Genomic DNA, 20,793 nt, shown 5'->3' on the forward strand with positions numbered 1-20,793 from the left:
ATTGCTTGGAAAAAGGAAAATCCCACAGCACTGCTTTGGGGGAAATAATCTATAGGGGAATTTTGTAGATATTACTAGGTTAGATCGATGGTGCCGCGGGAAGCACGTAAATCGTGTTTATCAAAAGGGAAAATGAGCTCCCAGGCACTTCTGCCAACATGACTGAGGACCAGCACAGAGCGCTTGGGGACGTGCGTCCCTAGGAAGCAAGATAATGATGTACGTGGCCTGTTCAATAAGCACTTAGCCCGAGGTCATTCCAACATGCAAAGGAAAGCAAGTGTGCGCGTCCACTTTCTTCTGTCTTCTTTGGCATGCTGTCTTTCTTGCAGCAGCCCCAGACTTGTCCTATAAAAGTTCTCTAATTCATTTATCCTAGAAGGCCTTCATGGTAGCTGCTGTTTGAAGAGATTATAAAATGTAGGCTTAAAAGAAACATATCTGAAATGGATAAATGCGGCTAATGAGATGTCTTATAATTAAACTGTAGAACTCGCTGCCACAAGTTATTAAGACTTAGAAATCTTCAAACAAGGATTAAACAAGGAGAGCATTGGCAGTCCCATTAACGGAGATAAAATTAGACGGAAGATCAATCATTCTACTTTAGGGCATTCTCTGAGGGCCAAATAAGTTGGTGAAGTTGTTTCTTCATGTCGTAGGATATCACTTAAGCATTATAATTTCACACTTGAAACCCTTCAATAATCTTAAGCAGGGGCAATTTTCCTATAATTATTCCCTTTTGATATCTATCACATATTTACCGTGAATTGACTAATGTTTCCCTTTCCAATACTGGATGCTCCCGGTTTCCATCCCTGGTTTCCACAGTAGAATGGTTACAACATTCTGGTTCCTTTTAGATCCATGGTGGTTTGAGGTTGAGATGGCACGAGGAAGGATTATTGGTTGGGAAGGAAAAAAAGATGCCAAGGTTTACGATCTTTTCCTCCAGTGGATGGCTTGCTGAATCCTATGTAACAAAAATAATAAGTAAACTTCCAAGTTTTTAAAAATGTTGCTTCTTTTCAAACTATCCTAATTTGATTTGTTTTTAGGATCCGCATTTGAAGGTTTTAGCTTAATTTAGTTTAGGTTTTTGTTTGTTTGTTTGTTTTTTAAATAGGAGAAAATATATCTCTACCTAATGTTTGAACTGACTTCGAGTCAGAGGACAGTGCTAGAAAAGAACTCACCATATTTACCCTTTTCTCTAATATGTCCTAATTATACTTTTCCTCAAAATAATTCTCCTGCTATCCTAATAGGAAGTCAAGCCCCTCAAGATAGTATATTAATCTGTATATTTTACATGTGATTAACACATAATAGATTGAATATTTTACAAATAAAAGTTCCAGCAACATGGTTTGCAATCTGGGACACAGGTGAGGTAATAAAAGACCAACAATATTGAGGAAAATTTTATTACATTATTGAGTGGGTAGTTTTTGAAAAGTTTCTGACAGAAATAAGTGATCAAGCTCTGAAAAGCAAATTTTGATAGGGCATCTGAAATTCAAGGGTTATTATTTTCTCTCTGGTTTTCAATGAGATTCTACTAGAATTTAGGATCTGGGGATAAAGTATGATGGTCATAGACATGATTAAAATATACATGTTAGAATCATAGAACCTTTTCCGCTCTAGAAATAATCTTCATTTTAGATTGTTTATTTTTTTATTTGTGCATGTAAGGCTTCCTACACATAGAGGATGCTTAGTATGTGTCCCATGTGTCAATCCAGTAAATTCCAGTAGCACCAGTCACTGCCCTAGTCATGTGGCAAGCCAGTCGGTCTGCATTTCAGACATTTGTGGAGCTGATCTTTTCGGTCGAGGATGCTCAGATAAGAGTGGCGAGAGTAGTTATGGGTATTTCCTCCCTCACTGTCCGTACCACCGTACCTCCAAGGTCACTGAAGTTATCGGTGGCACCTGGAGTTGGAATTGTGGCCACCGAGCTCCTGTCCTGCTCTGTTCCCTTTAGACCACACTTAGGCTGCCCACAGAGACTGCCGCGAGAGTAAACAGCTAACAGTCAGCAGAAAGTAATCACCTGCCTGTAAAGATCACAGACAAAGGGCAAGTTTTCCAGGTCATTTCCAAATATACCTTTTTCCTCTGGTATCTTAAGTGCTCTCATCAGAGCAAAGAACATAACACTGGTAGCTTACACAACTGTTTTCCTCTATGAATAAGCACCTGCATTGAGGTTACGTACCCACGGTGCCACCTAATCCCAAATAAAGGGCTGTCAGCAGAAAGGGGATATTACTTACCGAAGAGCTAAAGCCCCATGCACTTTGTTGCAAAAAAAAATAAGTGGGTACTTTTCAAGGAGGGTTTAGAAATGACTGCAATCTCAATGCAACTCCAGTTTGTGTGTCAGAAAGCCAGTCCTGTTTCCCTATTCAGTGTCCATGGCAAAGCCAACATTCAGGATGCAAGAGAAGTGGAAAAGTATTTCAGTGTGACCTTCTCCATTTTAGCTTTCTTAATATGTCAACTGTCTATTGTGAGGAAATGATGTGAATATATCCATATAGATATATGGATATATTCATTTAAGCATATTCTTAGTACTTCAAAATCATTCTAATATTTATAATTTTAAGACAAAAATGACTTTCATCTAGGATTCTTTCACTGGTCCAAACACAGTCAATTTGTGGTCATAGAACTGGAAGATGGCAAAACATAAATGCATACTTCTTGTTCGTGTTCGGTAAGAGTGGGCATGGAAATAGTTGAGAACCAGATAGTTGGCAAAATAATAAATAAACAAACAAACAAATGAATAAATAAAATGCACCCATGTGGTAGTCTAAAACTAATCATGTCTTTGGGTCTCAGGATCCTTTCTTCTTTCCTCCCTCCGTTCCTTCCCTTTTTCTTTGTTTCTTTCCTTCTTTCTTTGATATTACATAAATTTATCTCACTTCCACCCCTCAGGAATTATTATGACGTTGACTCTGAGTTGTTTCAAAAATTGACTAAGAATGGAAAATAAAATTTTCAGTACCTTTAGGTTTATTTTAAGTTATCTTTCTTAGATTTTTCCATTTCTGGTTCTTCTTAGTCATTGTCATAAGAGACATCAGTAAGTTGAAATATTGGAAATTCTAAGGTATTCTAGGGAAATTTGTAATCTATTTCAGTGGACCGTGTTATCTCTCCTTCTTGGAGACAGGAAGTACTCTAGACTGTAGGGTCCATTTAGTGAGCTCAGAACAACATTTTGCCATTAATTAAATAAGCTAATAGGACTTTGTGACAAAATATGAAATCACATATATATGAAGGATTGTATTGGCTCCAGGCCAAGTTCTAAAGAGTACAGCGTGGTGAAAAGGGAAGAAAAAACTGTCACATTATGTTGACATGTGGCAAAGCTGGAAATCAAGTCAATGTATTTGACAGGTGATTCGTGCGGACATTATACTCTGCTTTGCTGTAACATAGGGAATATTTTGCTGTGGATGAGTAGAACAAGTCAGTTGGCTGAATCTTCTAATATTTGTGCTCTCCTCTAGCAGAAAGCGGGGAGAGAGTTTAAAACTTTGAAGTTTGGTCTTTTAACAGGGTTTATGTGATTACCGGAGTGTACACAGAGGGATCAACAGAGAGAATTCTGTCACCCGTTTTCCACCCAAAGTGCCCCTGACTTGTCAAGAAACAATGATGCCAGGCGACACTGTGAAACCACTTGCCAATTACTCCAATGCAGTGTATGAAACTAGTAAATAAAACATCCATTTAAAAATTTAGGTGACATTTCCTCATAGTTGTTCTTAGCTAAAGTGAAATGTGCATTACCTTTCAAGTAAACTGTTTAGTTTTGCTTTATTTTACTGTTGCTATCTTGGATATTTCCCCAGGAGCTCTCCCAAGCTAACAGAAGGGTGTGGAACTAGTAACTAACATGTGTCATAGGATGTCACTGAATTCAAAATCCATTAGATAGAAACAGTGAATCCCATTTGTGAAACTATAGGTTGTAAAGCTATTTTAGAAGACTCAAGTAGGCGATTTCTTGAATGAATGCTGTGGACCTCTAAGAATGGAATGAGATAGTCAAGGAAATTTGTTATCTAGAGTTTTAGCATAATTCACATCTGCAAAGTGGGCCCAGATAAATTTCTGTAACTGTAATGTGTTCTTATGTAGAAATTGAGAAATTGGGTATCTATATCTTTAGAGGGAAAATATCTTAATAACATGGTATTTAGTCATTCAAAACCATTTGTATGGACAGTTTTTATTGGAATAAGATGTTTGGGGAATAGCTCTTCATCTCTTGAGTAAGAATCCCTTTCTTTTAACAAGTACCACATCTCCTTATAGTTAGGACAGCATTTGCAGTAAGAGGAGAAAGTAGACCTTTTAATAGTCTCTACAGTGGGACCTGAGAATCCTTGCTTTTGCTATTAAATATACACATCTTTCTTCTTTGTTCTTTTCTTCCCTTCAAAAAATATTTACTTAATTGTAAGCACATGTAAAGTATTTTGACTTTGGGTTATAGGAGTGAATCAGATTCAATACCTGTGCTCATCTAGGTCATAGTCTAGGAGGTATCTGTGGTCATGCCTCTACCTTCAATACAACAGTCTTGGCTTTAACGTCCAAAGGAGTCATAAAAGAGAAGTTGTATGATGATTTTAAATGTCACCATTCAGACTCTTTGCACCCAATAACAAATAGATCCTCTAGATTCCCTGCTCCAAGAAGTGGAAAATAAATAACATGATAGATTGGAGTTGAATGTAAGACAACAATTTCAATTCCCAGATTTCATTCACCGTATTTTAACTATGTCCTGCAATGGGTCTTCCTTTCTAGTGCTTGTTTCTGCAAGTGCAGTGCATCTACTTTCTAGGTCATGGCCAGGCAACCCTTTGAGAGACAGTCGTGTTGAGATGCAGCTAAAGTAAGCAAACAATGTTTTTGTACCTTGGTTTTGTTTTTTGTTTGTTCTTTGTTTTGTTTGTTTTGTTTTGTTTTTACCTGTGTATTCTTCTGTAAAATCAGCTCCGTGCTAACTGGTGTCCGGCCTGGTACCAAATCACGGTCTGTCTGCCGCAGAAATTGTGGCAATTCGAAGGCTCTGGTGCGCATGGCGTCAGGTTGGTTGTAAGTCCTGAATGTTCTTTGGATGATCGAGAAACTTTGTCTTCCCGCCTTTCTTTGAGGTTTTTAGACCAGAGTTTGAAAATAAAGAAAATTTTGGGCATGGAAAATTGTATTATTGTGTTAAAATATGTTAAAGGGAAATTAGTGATCTTTTTGGCTTCAAGATTAAAATCTTTTATTCACATGCAATGACTATTTATGTAATTACTGAGAACAGAAATGAAGGTCATTCACTCTCACCTTCAGGTTCACCTCTTAGTACTTATCTCACCGAATGTGCAGGAAGCCGGAGGCACGGTCTGGGAGTCCAAGAACATAGTCGCCTCCTGAGAAAGCCCATGGCTTTCTCTCCACCTTCTCTTCCAGTACCCTGCCCTTTCCCACTCTACTCTCGAACACCAGCTCCATCCTGTCTCCCAGCGAGCGGAACATCCTCCTGCCTTGGAACTTCTGGACCCGCCTCTCTCCAGCATGGCGAGCTCTGGGCTCGGCTAAATTACCAGCTCACCCTCTTGCTTTCTTCAGGTGTTTGTTCAAAGGCTGCTTCTCAGAGAGGCTTCTTTGCCCATGCTATTGGATATTGCAGCCCTCTCCTCTTTTTTCTTCTTACCTGACTCTTCCTTTTCCTCTGCCTTACCTCTCTCCCCACCGGGAAGACGGAGTCCGTGAGAATGGGGACTCTGCTTCACTCACTGTTCACTTATTTGTATCCTCACGTCTTAGAACAGTGCTGGGCATATCACGAGAGAGTGCTGCTTACTTAATGAGTGAGTGAATAGTTGATTAGTGCCTCGGCGGAGATAGCCCAGCAGCACGCACACAAGGAAGCAAACCAAGAATAAATGCAAGAGGAACTAGGGGGGAAATCTGTGTCCTTCCATTTCCTTTACTTCAGTGCCTCCCTCCTGGGACTGCACAGATCCATGTGATTCCGTAAAGACATGAATAAGGCTTCTTTGTATTCTAGATCACCCAAACACTCAAATGGAAATGGACATTTTCTGACCAATCTACCTAAAATGTTCCATTTCAGTATCAACATATTTCAGCACAAAGAGGAAGCACACTCTGGCTGGAAATTCTTTGGCAGGTACCAGATTTTTATTATGCTGCTAAAGTAAAAATAAATTAATTTTTCGCAATACTTGTTGTTACAGGAAAAATAAAAACTAGAAGTGTTGTTCCTAGTTTCAGATCAACAAGTTAGTAAACAGGAGTATTCTCAAAAATGTCCTTATTGAATGAAAACCAGAAACGCCTGCTTGATTCTGTTTTTATGGTCTCTTTTACTCCATGATTGAGCTTGGTGCTGTATGGCCAAGGTCAGCTGGGGTCGGCTGTTGATAAGAGGCAACATTTTTGTTCTACATACTAGTAACGTTCATCATTTAGGAAGAAGTGCTGATACAAAACCAAAAACAACTAAAAGCAAACCAAAACAAAACCCCTCCATTTTGCTCTATGAGTAATGTAAGCTTTGACTCGAGAACCCAAGTACATTAAAGAATAATGGGGATTTTCTCTGGTGGTAGGCAGAGACAGATTCTTCCCGTGTTTTTCTGTAGTTTCGAGGGCTGATGGTAGAAGGAATAATAGCCGCCTGTCAAGCGATTACTTAGAAGTAAACTCAAAGAGGGTGAGCAGAGACGCTGTGCAGAGCTTGGCACCCGGAGAGTCAGGTGGGCTCCTCGGAGGGGTCCAGAGGCAGGCAGGTCGATCAAAGGTGGCAGGTGGTGACTTGGAGGCTTTGAACATAGAAACCCTAGAGATTTACGGGAGGAGGGAGAGAGCCGCTGAAGAAAAGAAGGTCTTTCAGCTGCACTTCTCCGAAAAGGACGTTTTCACGGCTGATCCAAACTTTCCCTCTCTCTCTCTTTCTCTCTCTCTCCTAAAGTTACTTATTTAATTCTGTCTAGTGGTACTTTGTATTATGAGAGTCATAGAAACAGTAGGAAAAAAATCTATTAAAGTCCCCTGCTCGTTACCTCCCAGATGTTGGGTTTTGTGGCTCTTACTTTTGTTCAAGGAATATTCTTTAAGATGTGTGATCCTTTTACAATTAGATGTGCAGTGCTTATCGGTAAAGAAGGCTAGTGGGACTCGAAGGTGCCGGTGAGAAGCTGAAACAGTAGAGTCGGGAGCCGTGTCTAAGGAGAGGGGAGTGGAGCCAAGCAGGTGCCATTGGGTCGGGGCGAGGGGCAGTGGGTGAGAAGACGGAGGTGCTGAAAGAGGTCAAAACTGTGTTGTGTTGTGAGTGTGGGAGCATGTGTGCGTGCGTGTGTGCAGAACTGCCACGCAGTGATGTCTGCAGCGCAGGCTCGAGGATTTCGGATGATGAGGAAGACCAAGATTAAGGCGGGTGATGAGAAAATCTGAGAGAGCAGGGAAGTCTTAACTGTTCGGGTTTGGTAGAAATAACGGGTGTTGGAGATACGGCAGGGAATGAGGTTGCGGCATCACGCTGGTGTGGGACCCCTGCCTTGGAAGTGCTATCTGAAGATGACTGAGGGGGGCCACGTGCCAAGGACATCTCAGAGTGCAAGGACGTTGACATAGTAGATGGCGACTTAAAACACCAATTTTTTAAAAAAATTTTTTAAAAATTTAAGGGTGCCTTTAAGGGGTGTCTGGGTGGCTCAGTCAATTAAGCATCTGTCTTCGGCTCAAATCAGGATCCCAGGGTCTTGGGATCGAGCCCTGCATCAGGCTCCCTGCTCCGCAGGGAGGCTGCTTCTTCCTCCCCTCTGCCTACAGCTCCCTCTGCTTGTGCTCCCTGTCTCTCTCTTAAATAAATAAATAAAATCTTTTAAAAAATTGATTGGTGATCTATAGTCATGCAAGATGTGGTGCTGCATTTCTTCCTGGCCTCTAATTATGAGGTCCCACAAGCAAAATTGTCTCCTGAGGTGACAGTTGCAAGGGTCCCCAGTACTATAAGGGTTTTCCAGGCATCACTTAATATAGTAGGAAAAAGAATAACAGATATTAGGAGGAAATCCATCCCTGATAGGAAAACAAAGGTCGAAATGCGAAGCCATAAAAAATGAGTCGGATTCAGAAAGGGAAGACGTGTGAAGTGATGAGAACACGGAAGGTAGTACCTCTCACGGAAGACGGATAGTCTTATCAGTAGCGGCGGGCACAGGGCGGATTTTGAATGTCGTGTGCATGGCTCCAGGGAGCCCTCAGTGCCCAGATCAGAGGGCCGGGGGTGAGCTCTATGTTTTGGGGGGTTCTAATTCTACCATTTTCTGACTCATGGCAGTGAAGGGTGCTCACAACCATGCTGAGGTCTTAGCGCCGAAAAGGAGACTGCGTTGTCTAAACCATTGCCCCTGGTGTGGAGACCATTCTTGTGTGATGTGGGTTCTTCTGTTGCAGTGTGAGCTCCGTAGCTGTCGATCACAGACACGAATGCTGCGTGATGTCATGATTTCAGAGCCGAGTCCGTACTGCAGTCTGTGTTGCTCGACACGTGTTCACGAAGCACAGCGCATTTTGGATCTTCAAGGTGTGTGGGGTTGGATTTCTTTTGAGTGGGGTTCTGTTTCCATGGGCCACTCTCTTGGCCATCTGTATCTTAATATGATAATCGTCTTGTGGGTGAGTATGACAAACTTAGGTATTAAAAAGTGGTCTGCTTCAGGATTGGTTTTTGTTGTTGTTGTTGTTGTATAAAAGGGTAAAAGAAGCTCAAATTCTTTGAAGTGCATTTTTGAAGTGCAACTGTTCAGTTCACAGCTGTTGTAATTTTACGAAGGTGACATTCCGTCGTCCTGTGAGGGAGTTGGGGAATGTTTCCTGTCGGGTGTCAGCACTTCGGTGCGGATGCGCTCTCACCTGTGTTGGAAAAGACACAAACAATGTGAGGGGCCAGACGCACAGTTTGGGAAGGTGTGAGTTAGCCAAGAACTCACGTCTCCTACCATCGTCAGCTTCCAGTTCTGTAGCCAGAAAGCAATTACTGAGAGGAAGAATCACAGTTTTCTTCCGTGCGGAGCAGAGACTGTCACCGGCACCTGCATGTGGGTGGAGGGGAATCGTGGCGGTGGCTTCCCTGGGGTGAGCTCTGGGTTCTTTGTGTGCAGCCAAACCAGAGAGGAGCCCAGCTGATTCTGTTCCTGACACCTTTCTTACTTCTCTGGGAAAGGTGTCATCATTCCTATGGGGCTTTGGGCCTTGAGCGTCAGCAGCTCGTACGCAGCTGTTGGTGGACAGGGAGATCGCTTCTGGCTCGAGTCTCGATTTGCTGCTGCTCCAGGTTCTGTAACACTTACAGCGTTGTTCATAGCCCTGCTTCTCGAAATTTTCTGACGTGGAGAATAACCGGGAGTACCTAATATGGGCACTCCCAGGCTTCAACTGCTGAGAACCCCCAGAGCAGGAGCCCGCGGCGCTAAGTACGTTGTGAGCTCTCTGCTCACTGTACTCAGAGAAACCTGGGAAACAACCTTCTGTGGTGATCGTACACTCATATCTCTAGTCAGATTCTGCAAGAACCCGCTCACCTGTGCCCCAATGAATGAAATCTTACTGTATCCCTAAAGCTTAAGAAGGCCATGTGCTTTTTATACTAAATGCACACACCTGCCTCTTACTTTTTATAGTGGTAGGGCAGGAATATCATTGATAATTCACATCCAAAGGAAACATGGAAAACAAGCAAAAAGCAAACAGCGCCTGTCTTTAAGCAGAATTTCCGGGGCAACACAGACATTCCGAGGCCCCATGGAACCACAGAGCTGTGCTGTGTCATTGCTCTCACAATCTCCTCTTTTAGGAAATTCATACGAGCTACAAACAATCAAAACCGCACGGAGAAGGTGCAGGAGGGGCTCAGAGAGGCTGGGTTTGGGAGTGAAGCAGGTGCCGCGCCGGGACCTGGGCTCAGATCCCCAGTTGCTGCGAACCATGCGGGTCACCTGTGGCAGTCGCTCACCCACAAAGCCAGGGAGACCGTACAAAGAGCAGCGGTCGCCAGGGGAGCAGGGAAGGATGACAACGTGCAGCACAGACAACCCGGGGCCGTGAGACTACGCTGTGAGACCCGGCAGTGACAGACACACGCCAGGATACATTTGCCTGAGCCCGCAGAGTGTGCGACACCAAGACTGATCTTGAAGGTAGAGTATGGGCTCTGGGAGATGATGATGTACCCGTGTAGGGTCACCGATGACAACCAGAGTGCCCCCTCGTGAAGCCTGTTGATATAGGGGAGGCTTCGCGTGTGGTGTGGACAGCAGGAATATGGGAAATCTTTGGACTTGCTCAAGTGCTCTGTGAATCTAAAACTGCCTTAAAAATAATAGTTATGGGCACCTGGGTGGCTCAGTGGGTTAGAGACTCTGCCTTCGGCTCAGGTCATGATCTCAGGGTCCTGGGATCGAGCCCCGCATCAGGTTCTGTGTTCAGCCTGCTTCCCACCCACTCCCCTGCCTACTTGTGATCTCTGTCTGTCAAATAAATAAATAAAATCTTTTTTTAAAAAAAGTAACAGTTACTAATTGAGGGGAAGAAACAGAAGGAAAGGGATGCTTCTGTCGGCTGCTTTGCTGTTTCCAATAGACCAGCTGAACTATCACACAAGGTGGCAGGCATCATGGATCTCTCCTGGCCGTCCTGAAAGAGAAAAATGGGCACGTTTTAGACTTAACAGTCTTCTCAGATTAGTTTACCTTTACCAAAATATACCAGTATTAAGGAACCAACAGATCCATTTCCTGCAGGACTTTTCTGTGGAATTGGAGTGAAACTCTCTTTTCAATCAAGCTCCACTGTCTGTCAGGAGGAAAAAATCAATTGTGGGTCACACACAATGAAAAACAACCTGAATTTTACAAGTATATTTACTCTGAAAAACACCCGAGTTCCTTATCCTGACAGTTAAGGTGAAATGCTGGAGGAGGATAGGAAGAGTCGTTAGAGAAAAGAGAGCAAGACAGTAAAGGGATAGTAAAGCCTGGCATTTGGGAGAGAAATCCATGAAAAGGCAGGGATGCCAGGGTTGAACAGGAGGAACCCAGACTCCGGGAAGCAGGGCTCTCTTCAGAGCCCCCGGATCTCTCGGCTGTGGGGCGCGCCACCAGTTATCACGTGTCGTCACACCTGTAAGATTCCGACGAGCTCCTTTGCAGTTCGGAGTCACTTTTTCTACAAGACGGGGTAGATTCCCCACCTCCAGTTCCCGCTCACACGTGTGCTTTGAAAGAAAGGTTGCTTTTCCCCACGGAACTCTTAGGCCTCTGTCAATGTTGAGGTAATGAGTTAGCTTTAGACGCCGACTGTGGAAGGCCAGCATTATCCATGTGTCTACCACCTAAGACTGGATTTATCTGACTCACAATATTATCTGCTTCTTGCTTTCTTTAGCTTTTAATCTATTGTTCTGAATTAATCTTGAAACAAAATGCGATTTAAAAAAAAAAAAAATCTGTGCCACTGGAAATAATACAGTCAGGAGAACAGCGATAGCTCTTATTGAAAGTTTCATTAAAAGGAAGTATTTACAACCACCGTCCACTTGTCGCTCATAAGAGGGTGCTTGTGCCAAGGTTATGGGGAGGGACAGGCAGGCTTTCGCTCGCAGGCGGTCCTGAATAAACCCAGGTGTATGCCATTGGGTCAACATTGGGCAAAACGTTGACTTTCCACATCCGTCCTAGAATTTGGTCTCAATATACAAGTGGGGTCCAGTCAAAGTTGTTTGGCAAAAAGTGCAATTATGGTGGCTCCCTGATATGTGGTAAGGGTTGTGGACAGACGCTTGGCCAAAGACACCATGACATCTCCTGCAGTTGGTGGCGGTGCGGACGTTAGCAGTGGGCACGGTCCAGAAAGGGGTAGACCAAGCACATTTTACTGGTGAAGTGTAAGTTGGGAAGGGGCTAACTCCCTGTGGCCGTTGGAGGAAAAGGAGTTGTGGGGTCCGTCAGTTTCCTGAGGTGGTCTAGCGAGTTTGGAGTTCGGGCTACGGTCACCTGTGTGCTGGGGAAGCGGAGGGCGTGCTGGTCGATCTTAGTGTGTGTCTGTGCATGTGTGTTTCTCTGTTTTAGCAGCATTTGTATATTAAAAGGAAAAATGAAGATGCCAAACAATTGTACTTTAGATGTCTAGATTGTTCTGATTATGTCATTTTGTTCGTATTATTTCAGAAAAGCATGACTGGGAGCAGGGGGAGGCTGTTAGGTGACCTGAGGACCTGTGTCATCCTCAAGGGCAGAGTGTTGTTGGTGTGGGCTTGCTTTTGTTTTTATCTATTTACTCATATCTGAGTCTCCACTACTCAGCACAGCATCTGGTGCCTAATGTGTGCACCATGTGTAATGCTGGCTAAATTTCAGGGGACCGGGAAGCCTGCTCTTTGAAGGGGAGATTATAAACAGAGAAGGGGAGGGGGCATTGATCATATCTATGTATCTAAAGTAGAGGTAGGGCATTTCTGTTGTTTCTCCCCAGAATTTTAAATGATTATTTACTGCAAATATCATTTTGCACTTGTAAGTATAGAACTGCTAGAATTGATATTCTTAGGAAGTTTTGATGAGGGAGGGGCTCACTGCAGTCACTCTCAGTCTGTCCTTTGGCTACAACAGCACTGACCTGGGTGTGGGCAGCTGTTGGCTGGGGTGGAGGGCCTTTTCCAGGCTTGCCCTCCCGACCGTCCCGGACCCACTCTCCAGAGAAGCCAGGACTTCACTGTCAGCAGCTGTCCCCAAGAAGAAAAACCAGCAATATCACTGCAACGAGATTGCCAGAAAATGCAAACGAATCACAGAATCGTGTGTTGTCTTTTTTTATAAGCAAGACCACAGAGGACGTAGGGTAAAGGCCATGCTTAAGGAAAAGGAAAAATCCTCGGGCAAAAACTTAGCATTCTGTAAGGGGGCAGCGCAGGCGTGGAAGTTTCCAGCTTCCTCTAGTTTCAGCGAGACACAACTGAGTCTTCGTGGGCGCAGACGCGTCGTCCTGGCTGCTCCTGGCGTTTCTGGTCTCGGTAAATGCCCCCTTCTCTCTCGCTCGGTCTCTGTCAGTCTCTCTCCTTAACTTTGTGCAAGGTCCTGCGTAGCATCTCGTCTCCTTAACTCTGTCTAACCCTGTCTGTTGTGTTTCTTTTATTTTCAGCATTTTGTTTCATTCATTAATCACACTCAGTATCCTCCCATGTGATGTAATGTTTGAGCTGCTCCCAAGTCCTTCCTGTTTCCTCCAACCCCTCCCTAGGGTGGAGCTAGCCTGCCTCCACCATATTGTTCCAGCCCTGTTTGCAAGTGGGTTTTCCATTTCTAGTGTGACAAACGGGAGGGGGTACAGGACAGGTGGGGTGGTGGCCACTTGTAGGGTCCTCTTTTCAACTCACTTGGACTCCAGCCATGTGCATGGCTCCCCGCACTCCCACCATCTCAAGGAGGTGAACATTCAGCAGCCTCTGAGTTGTCTTGCCTGTTCCTTCCCTTGTCTTGAGGAGCTCGTTGTCTCCTCCCCTCCCCTCCCCTCCCCTCCCCTCCCCTCCCCTCCCCTCCCCTCCCCTCCCTCTTCTCCTCTCCTGTCTGATCTGCTTTGCTCTCGTGGAAAGGACACTTAACTTGAGATCTACCCTTTTAAGAGACTTTTAAGTGTACAATATGGTATTGTTGACTACGGGCATGATGTTGTACAGCATATCCCTAGAGCTGATCCATCTTCCTTTTTTCTTTTTTAAAGACTTATTTATTTATTTATTTGACAGAGGGAGAGACAGTGAGAGAGGGCACCCAAGCAGGGGGAGTGGCGAGGGAGAAGCAGGCTTCCCGCCGAGCAGGGAGCCCGATGCAGGGCTCCATCCCAGGACCCTGGCTGGGGTCATGACCAGAGCCGAAGGCAGACGCTTAATGACTGAGCCACTCAGGCGTCCCACATCTTCCTTGATGTTAACTTTATGCCCATTGATTAGCTTCCCTATTCCCCCTGCCCCCAGCCCTGGACTACTCCAGCCCCATTCTACTCTTTAATTCTGTGAATTAGCCTCTGTTCTCTCTACCCCTACATTTGTCCTGCCTGTTCCTGAGTTCCTGCTTCTCACTTGACTAACTCCAGCAAACACCAGATCTTCGTTAAGTGTCATTGCCAGGTTCCCTGTGATGACATTACCTACCATACTATGTGTCCCTCACCCTCCATAAATCATACACTCCTGAGACAGGCGGGTGTCACCGTGTTCACTTTTGTAAGCCCAGTACCTAGCTTAGTTCCCAGAAGCTATGGAGTAGAAATGATTCCTGCATCATGGCAGAATCTGAAGGGCCTTGTTTTGGGTTGGCACCATTCATCTCCTGATTTTGCTCACAGAGTAGGATGTCATGGAGGAAACATGAGAATTGCAGCCCAGAGTTTGTGTCCCTTGATCCCCTGATTTTAAATGACTGTGTCATGTGGAGAAAGTCTCTTCCTTGAGTGAAACTTCAGAATTTATATGAGAAATGATGTTACTATTACCTGTTCTTCAGTGTTTCAGACCTTCTGTGAATTATAATTTGAGTATTTTGAAAGTGCTTTGCAAATTGTAAACTACTCTATAAAAATTTCAGTGTAAAATCAGATCAGCTCAGAATGGAGCTGTCAAAGGAAAATTCAGATAAAAAATTTATTTGCCTGTGTGTGTTACTCGTGCAAGGATGGTCTTACTGGCTCTCGCAGAGGCTAGAGGCCAGCCACTAACAAGAGAAAAGAGATCCTTTTTCAGGTGAGGCCAGTGGAAAGACTTCTGTTGCTCAGTACCACATAAGAAAATATCTCAATGAAGAAATTAGAACCCAGTCACAGTTTCATTATTTTCTGGTCAGAGACCTAATGGACAGAAGTTTTAGGTGTGAGCCTGACACTTGTCCTGCCCTTGGAATCCCTGGTTTATGGATGACCCTCTGGCCTGGCTCTTTAAACTTTTCAGCTACATATTGGCATTGTGTCACTTAGGCATCCTCCGCGAGACCGTGGTCATGTATTTGGCATATGTGGCTAGACAGGTCAACCCTGGGTTCTGTCCACACTCACAGGTGGTGCCCAAGCCCTTCGTGTCGGAATTGATCTAGTCGTTATGCCAGTTCAGAGGAATGATTTCTTGAGTTTTCATAGCTGCTGAACCTGTTAGAAACATTCCTCAGTCCCAGGGATCACGTTAGGATGGGGCAGGGGCTCTGTCTCCACGTTACAGGTGGAGAGGCTGAGCTATGAGAGACGGCTGACTCGGGGTCGTGGGAGGTTGCAAGCAGGTCAAAGAGTATCAGATTCCGTTGGGAGCTCTGGTTTGGAATCCTGGCTCTGGCACTTAGTACCTGAGCACCTTCAGAAATTAAAAAAAAAAACTATTTATTTGAGAAAGAGAGTGAGTGAGAGAGAAAGACAGAGAACACAGGAGCATGGGAGAGGCCGAGAATCCGAGCGGACTCTGCGCTAGCACGACCCTGAGACCGTGACCTGAGCCGAAACCACGAGTCAGACACCCAACTGCGGGAGCCACCCAGGCCCCCCCTTCAGAAATTTATTTAATCTCTTTCTGTTCAGTTTTTTCATCTGTTAAGCCTATGTATTGGAATTAAATAAGCTAACATCTGTAAGGTTCTTAGCATAATACCTTGTACCTATCTGGTGCCCAGTAAATATTAACATAATACTGATACAATGATCTTAACTTTGTGCATCCGTACCAGCCTACAAAAGAGTGGAAAACGGGCGCCTGGGTGGCTCAGTGGGTTAAAGCCTCTGCCTTCAGCTCAGGTCATGATCTCAGGGTCCTGGGATCGAGCCCCGCATCGGCTCTCTGCTCAGCAGGGAGCCTGCCTCCCACCTCTCTCTCTGCCTGCCTCTCTGCCTACTTGTGATCTCTATCAAATAAGTAAATAAAATCTTTTAAAAAAAGAAAAAAAGTAGAAAAGGAGGAGCATAGCGGTTGGTATCTTGGCGCTCTTTCAGTGCAATTCCGTATTACACAGAAAGAAGGATGTCTCACCAGAGCGATGTTGACAAAGGCCAAGATTCCATCACGTTGGAGGGGCTACAGGTCACGTCTTGAGGCATTCATATTCTCATGAATGGTGGTACATGCCAGGGATAATCCACTGAGGGATAGCAGAGTCTTTTAAACCCCAAATGGGAGTTTACTTTCCCTGGAAGAGTTTGTTCCTATGTTCATGACTTTGGGCAAAAGTAATCAGCTGTTCTGGCCAGAACTGTTGTCATTGACCAGGTTGGGGGAGTGTGAATCAAGAGACAGAGAATTCCAGGTGTTAGTGTACAATTGTGCAAACAGAATGACTGGAGAGGAAGGTGGGTGCCTGGACCGGCTTTGGCCCATGACTTGGGCACCGTGGCCTGTAATGAGTTTATGTGCGAACTTCATTCAGCCTCCGTGACGTCATTTGCTGATCCCCAAGCTACAACTCTACAACTTGTTCATTCTAACTTACGGATCTTTGTACGAGGAAGGAGTAACTGCAACATTGTTTTAAGTTAGAATGACTAGCTAGACATGCCAGGGAGATTTGAATAGTTGAGGGCATCTCCTAAAGATTGGATGTAGTAAAGACATTTTTAAAAATTGCATTGTGCAATTGACTTATAATGTTGTGCATAGAGCATGTGGCAGGGCAGACTGAGTTTGGGGCCTGCTCTTTGGCCATGTAGGCTGAGCACTGCTCAGGGCCAAGCATCGCTGGCCAACGTAGTCCCCTGAGCCACCATATACAGTGGTTCTTTGGGTTTTGAATTTGCTTGGGGAAAACTTCCCTCAATTCAAAGCATGGTTCGATTTACAAATACGCTGGGGTTAATTCTAAAGAAGAATGAAAGAAAATCATTATTTGTAATTATCCTTCCTGCCCCTATTTGACCATATTACAATGGCACACCGTCCCCTTAGGGAACAGATGCAGTCATGTTGTTGAACATCACCGTCGGCCGCTCAGGAAGTCATTTGGATTGATTACATGTACTGTCCTGGGATCCTTTCACAATTTAGTTCCACATAAGGGAAGGTCTGTAATTCCCAGCATATATTTAATAGGTTTTGTGAAGTTAGCTTTTGGGGGCTAATACATGTGCAAACTTGTTTCAGCCCCAAATCCAAATTTTTACTCCTTAAAAAATGAATAATTTGTGATAAATATTCATTTAAAATTTATTTTTATGGTTTTAATTTTTACTCCTTAAAAATGAATAATTTATGATAAATATTCATTTAAAATTTATTTTTATGGTTTTTAGTACTTTTCCTCCTTTTCAGCCAAGGCCCAAGACCAGGTCTTCCCTTCCCGGGGCTGGGTGTTCTGGTCCTTGTGTGTCTTCCTGTCCACAGTATATACAAGCTTGCATGTGGCATTCTAGAATGTGTCCTCTCTGGTTCCTAGAATGTCTCAGGACCTAGTAGATTCTCACCAAATGTGAACTGAACAATTGAAATGTATTCGGCATATGATTCAAGGGAACTGTGACAAGAATAGAGTTAAAAGGGGCCCCTGGGTGGCCCAGTCGGTTAGCGTCCCACTCTTGATTTTGGCTCAGGTCGCGATCTCAGAGTGGGGAGATCCAACTCCACGTCGGACTCCATGCTGGGCTGGAGCCTGCTTGAGATTCTTGCTCACTTACCCTCTGCCCTTCCCTTGCCCCTAAAAAAGAAAAAAATAATAACATGAAAAGTGCAGTCTTTACTCATGAGTAAGATTTAGAACTAACTGCTTCTATTTATTAAGGGCTTACAACATATTTTCTAAAATACAGCATTTAATTTAATCCTTATAGTAATCCTCTATAGTTGGTTTGCAGTATTTTTGGTAAGACTCTATTTTTTTAGAGCAGGTTGGGGTTCAGAGCAAGATTAAGAGCGAGATACAGAGGTTTCCCATGACCCCCTGCACCCACACACGCACAGCCTCTCCCACAACACCACTTCCCCCAGACGGGTGCATTTGTTACAAATGTGTGTCCCCCACAGGGACACACCGTTATCACCCTCAGTGCACAACTGACATTAGAGTTCAATCTTGGTATCGTACATCCTGTGGGTTTAGATAACCGTATAATGACACGTATCCGTCACCGTAGTATCATCCAGGAGTTTCATTGCCTAAAAAGTCCTCTGCACTCCCTCCATTCATTTTTCCCTCCCTACAAGCCCTGGGAACCACTCATCTTTTTACTCTCTCCATAGTTTTATTTTTCCCAGGGTGTCGTATAGTTGCAATCATACAGATGTAGGCTTTTCAGACTGACAGGCACTTGGTGACATGCATTTAAGGTTTCTCTGTGTCTTCTCATGGCTTGACAGCTTATGCCTCTTCAGTGCTGGATAATAACCCATTGTCTGGATGGACCCAGTCGATCCATTCATCTATAGAAGGACATTTTCATGGCTTCTAAGTTTTGGCAGTTATGAATAAAGCTGCTATAAAAATCCTTTGCAGGGTTTTCTGTAGACATGTTCTCAGCTCCTTTGGGTAAATATCAAGGAGTTCATTTGCTTGATCCATATGGTGAGAGGGTGTTTAGTTTCATCAGAGACCACCAAACGATTCCTTAGTTGGTGACACTATTTTGCATTTCCAACAGCAATGAGTGAGATTGCCTGTTGCTCCACATTCTCTCCAGCATTTGATGTAGTCAGCGTCCCAGATTTGGACCATTCTAGTAAGTGGGTAGTAGTTCAATATCACATTTTAACTTTTTGTATTTCTGAGGTAAGAAAATGGAATCCGTAGTGGTAGAGTAACATCTGAGCTCACAGTCTCCTGTTGGACAGAGTCGGGATCTAACTACAGTTCTCTTTGATGACACAGCCTGCCACCACTTGTAGCCACTATGTCCTACTTTTTCTCTGGATGAACACAGTTTTCCTCAGACTTAAAAATAGGGGACTGTCAAGTTTTCCTTGTGCATAGGTTTATATTGAAGATAAAGTGAGATAAGCTAAAAATGCTTTGAAGATTGCAAAGTTCTAGGAATATAGGCAGTATATTATGTTGTATTATAGTATGTTATAGGACTTAGAAAAGATGAAAACATTGTAAATACATTTCTAATGCCATTTGCATGACTTTTAAGTAAATTGGTTTCCCTAGACCTCAGTTTCCTGATCTGTATAGTGAGGGAGGGTTACATTTTAGTAATTACTGTGTGACTTATAGAAGTGGGTGCTAAGTATCAGTGGCATAAAAAATTGCAGTGTCAATGAGATACCACCTCACACTAGTCAGAATGGCTAAAACTAACAAGTCAGGAAACAACAGATGTTGGCGAGCATGTGGAGAAAGGGGAGCCCTTGTGCACTGTTGGTGGGAAAGCAAGTTGGTGCAGCCACTCTGGAAAACAGTATGGATGTTTCTCAAGAAGTTGAAAATAGAGCTGTCCTATGACCCAGTAATTACACTACTAGGTATCTACCCCAAAGATACAAATGTAGTGATCCGAATGTTTATAGCAACAATGTCCACAATAGCCAAACTATGGAAAGAGCCCAGATGTCCATCGATAAATGAATGGATAAAGAAGATGTGGAATGTGTGTGTGTATACATACACATACACATACAATAGAATACTACTCAGCCATCAAATAAATGAAATCTTGTATTTGCAATTACATGGACGGAACTAGAGGGTATTATGCTAAGTGAAATAAGTCAGTTGGAGAAAGACTTACATGATCTCACTGATATGTGGAATTTAAGGAACGAAACAAGGGATCATAGTGGAAGAGAGAAAAAAATAAAACACGATGAAACTAGATAGGGAGACAGACCGTAGGAGACTCTTAATCATAGGAAACAAACTAAGGGTTCCTGGAGGGGAGGCTGGGGGATGGAGTAACTGGGTAATAAGCATCAAGGAGGGCACCTGTGACGTGACGAGTGTTCTATAACACAATGGGTATTATATAAGACTGATGAATCACTGACTTCTACCTCCAAAACCAATATTATATGTTAATTAATTAGTTTTTTAAAAATGGGAAAGAAAAAGCTATTAGATTAGCTAATACGTGAAAATGCCTTCATTGTCTGATGAGAAACATGTACATTTTAATAAATATTTAGGCTCTTTAAAAAAATATTGCAGTGTGTAGGCTTTGTAAATCTTCAGGAGGGTAAGAGATTTTGGGAAATCAGAGTAGGAATCAGGCAGTAATCATCAATATTTGTGCCAAGAGGCCAGAGGCAATGGGTCAAAGGCAGGGACCCTGGAGGAAGGGCTAGATGCTGGCATGCTGAATAGGTACTAGATTCCTGTCTACCTCGAGGAAAACATCATGCAGCTTATCACAAGAAATCACCAGATGGCCAGGTCCGTGACTGATGTCAGTGAGGAACGCAGGCAGCCCCTGCTGACGTGCCACATAAGGGTGTGACCACTCAGGATCAAAGAGCTGGTCAGTCAAGGGGGCGGGTGGAGGCGGAAATACCCTGGGTTTCTTCCCTTTTATGTCTTTTTGTTTCTTTTAATTTCTTAAAGTGAAATTATATATCCCATTTTAATAATTAATAAATTGAGTCGTAGTGACTGTTCATTGAAGAACTAGATATGAGCTGTTACACTGTTACACCGGCGGAACCCTGATGACGATCCCTCCTAACGTAGCTGGAGGTTCTGAGCTCATGTCAGCTTGCAGGTCTAGATTGAATCACTGGAATTT

The sequence above is a fragment of the Mustela erminea genome, chromosome 21 (assembly GCF_009829155.1).
Source record: "Mustela erminea isolate mMusErm1 chromosome 21, mMusErm1.Pri, whole genome shotgun sequence".
In the NCBI taxonomy this organism is placed as follows: Eukaryota; Metazoa; Chordata; class Mammalia; order Carnivora; family Mustelidae; genus Mustela; species Mustela erminea.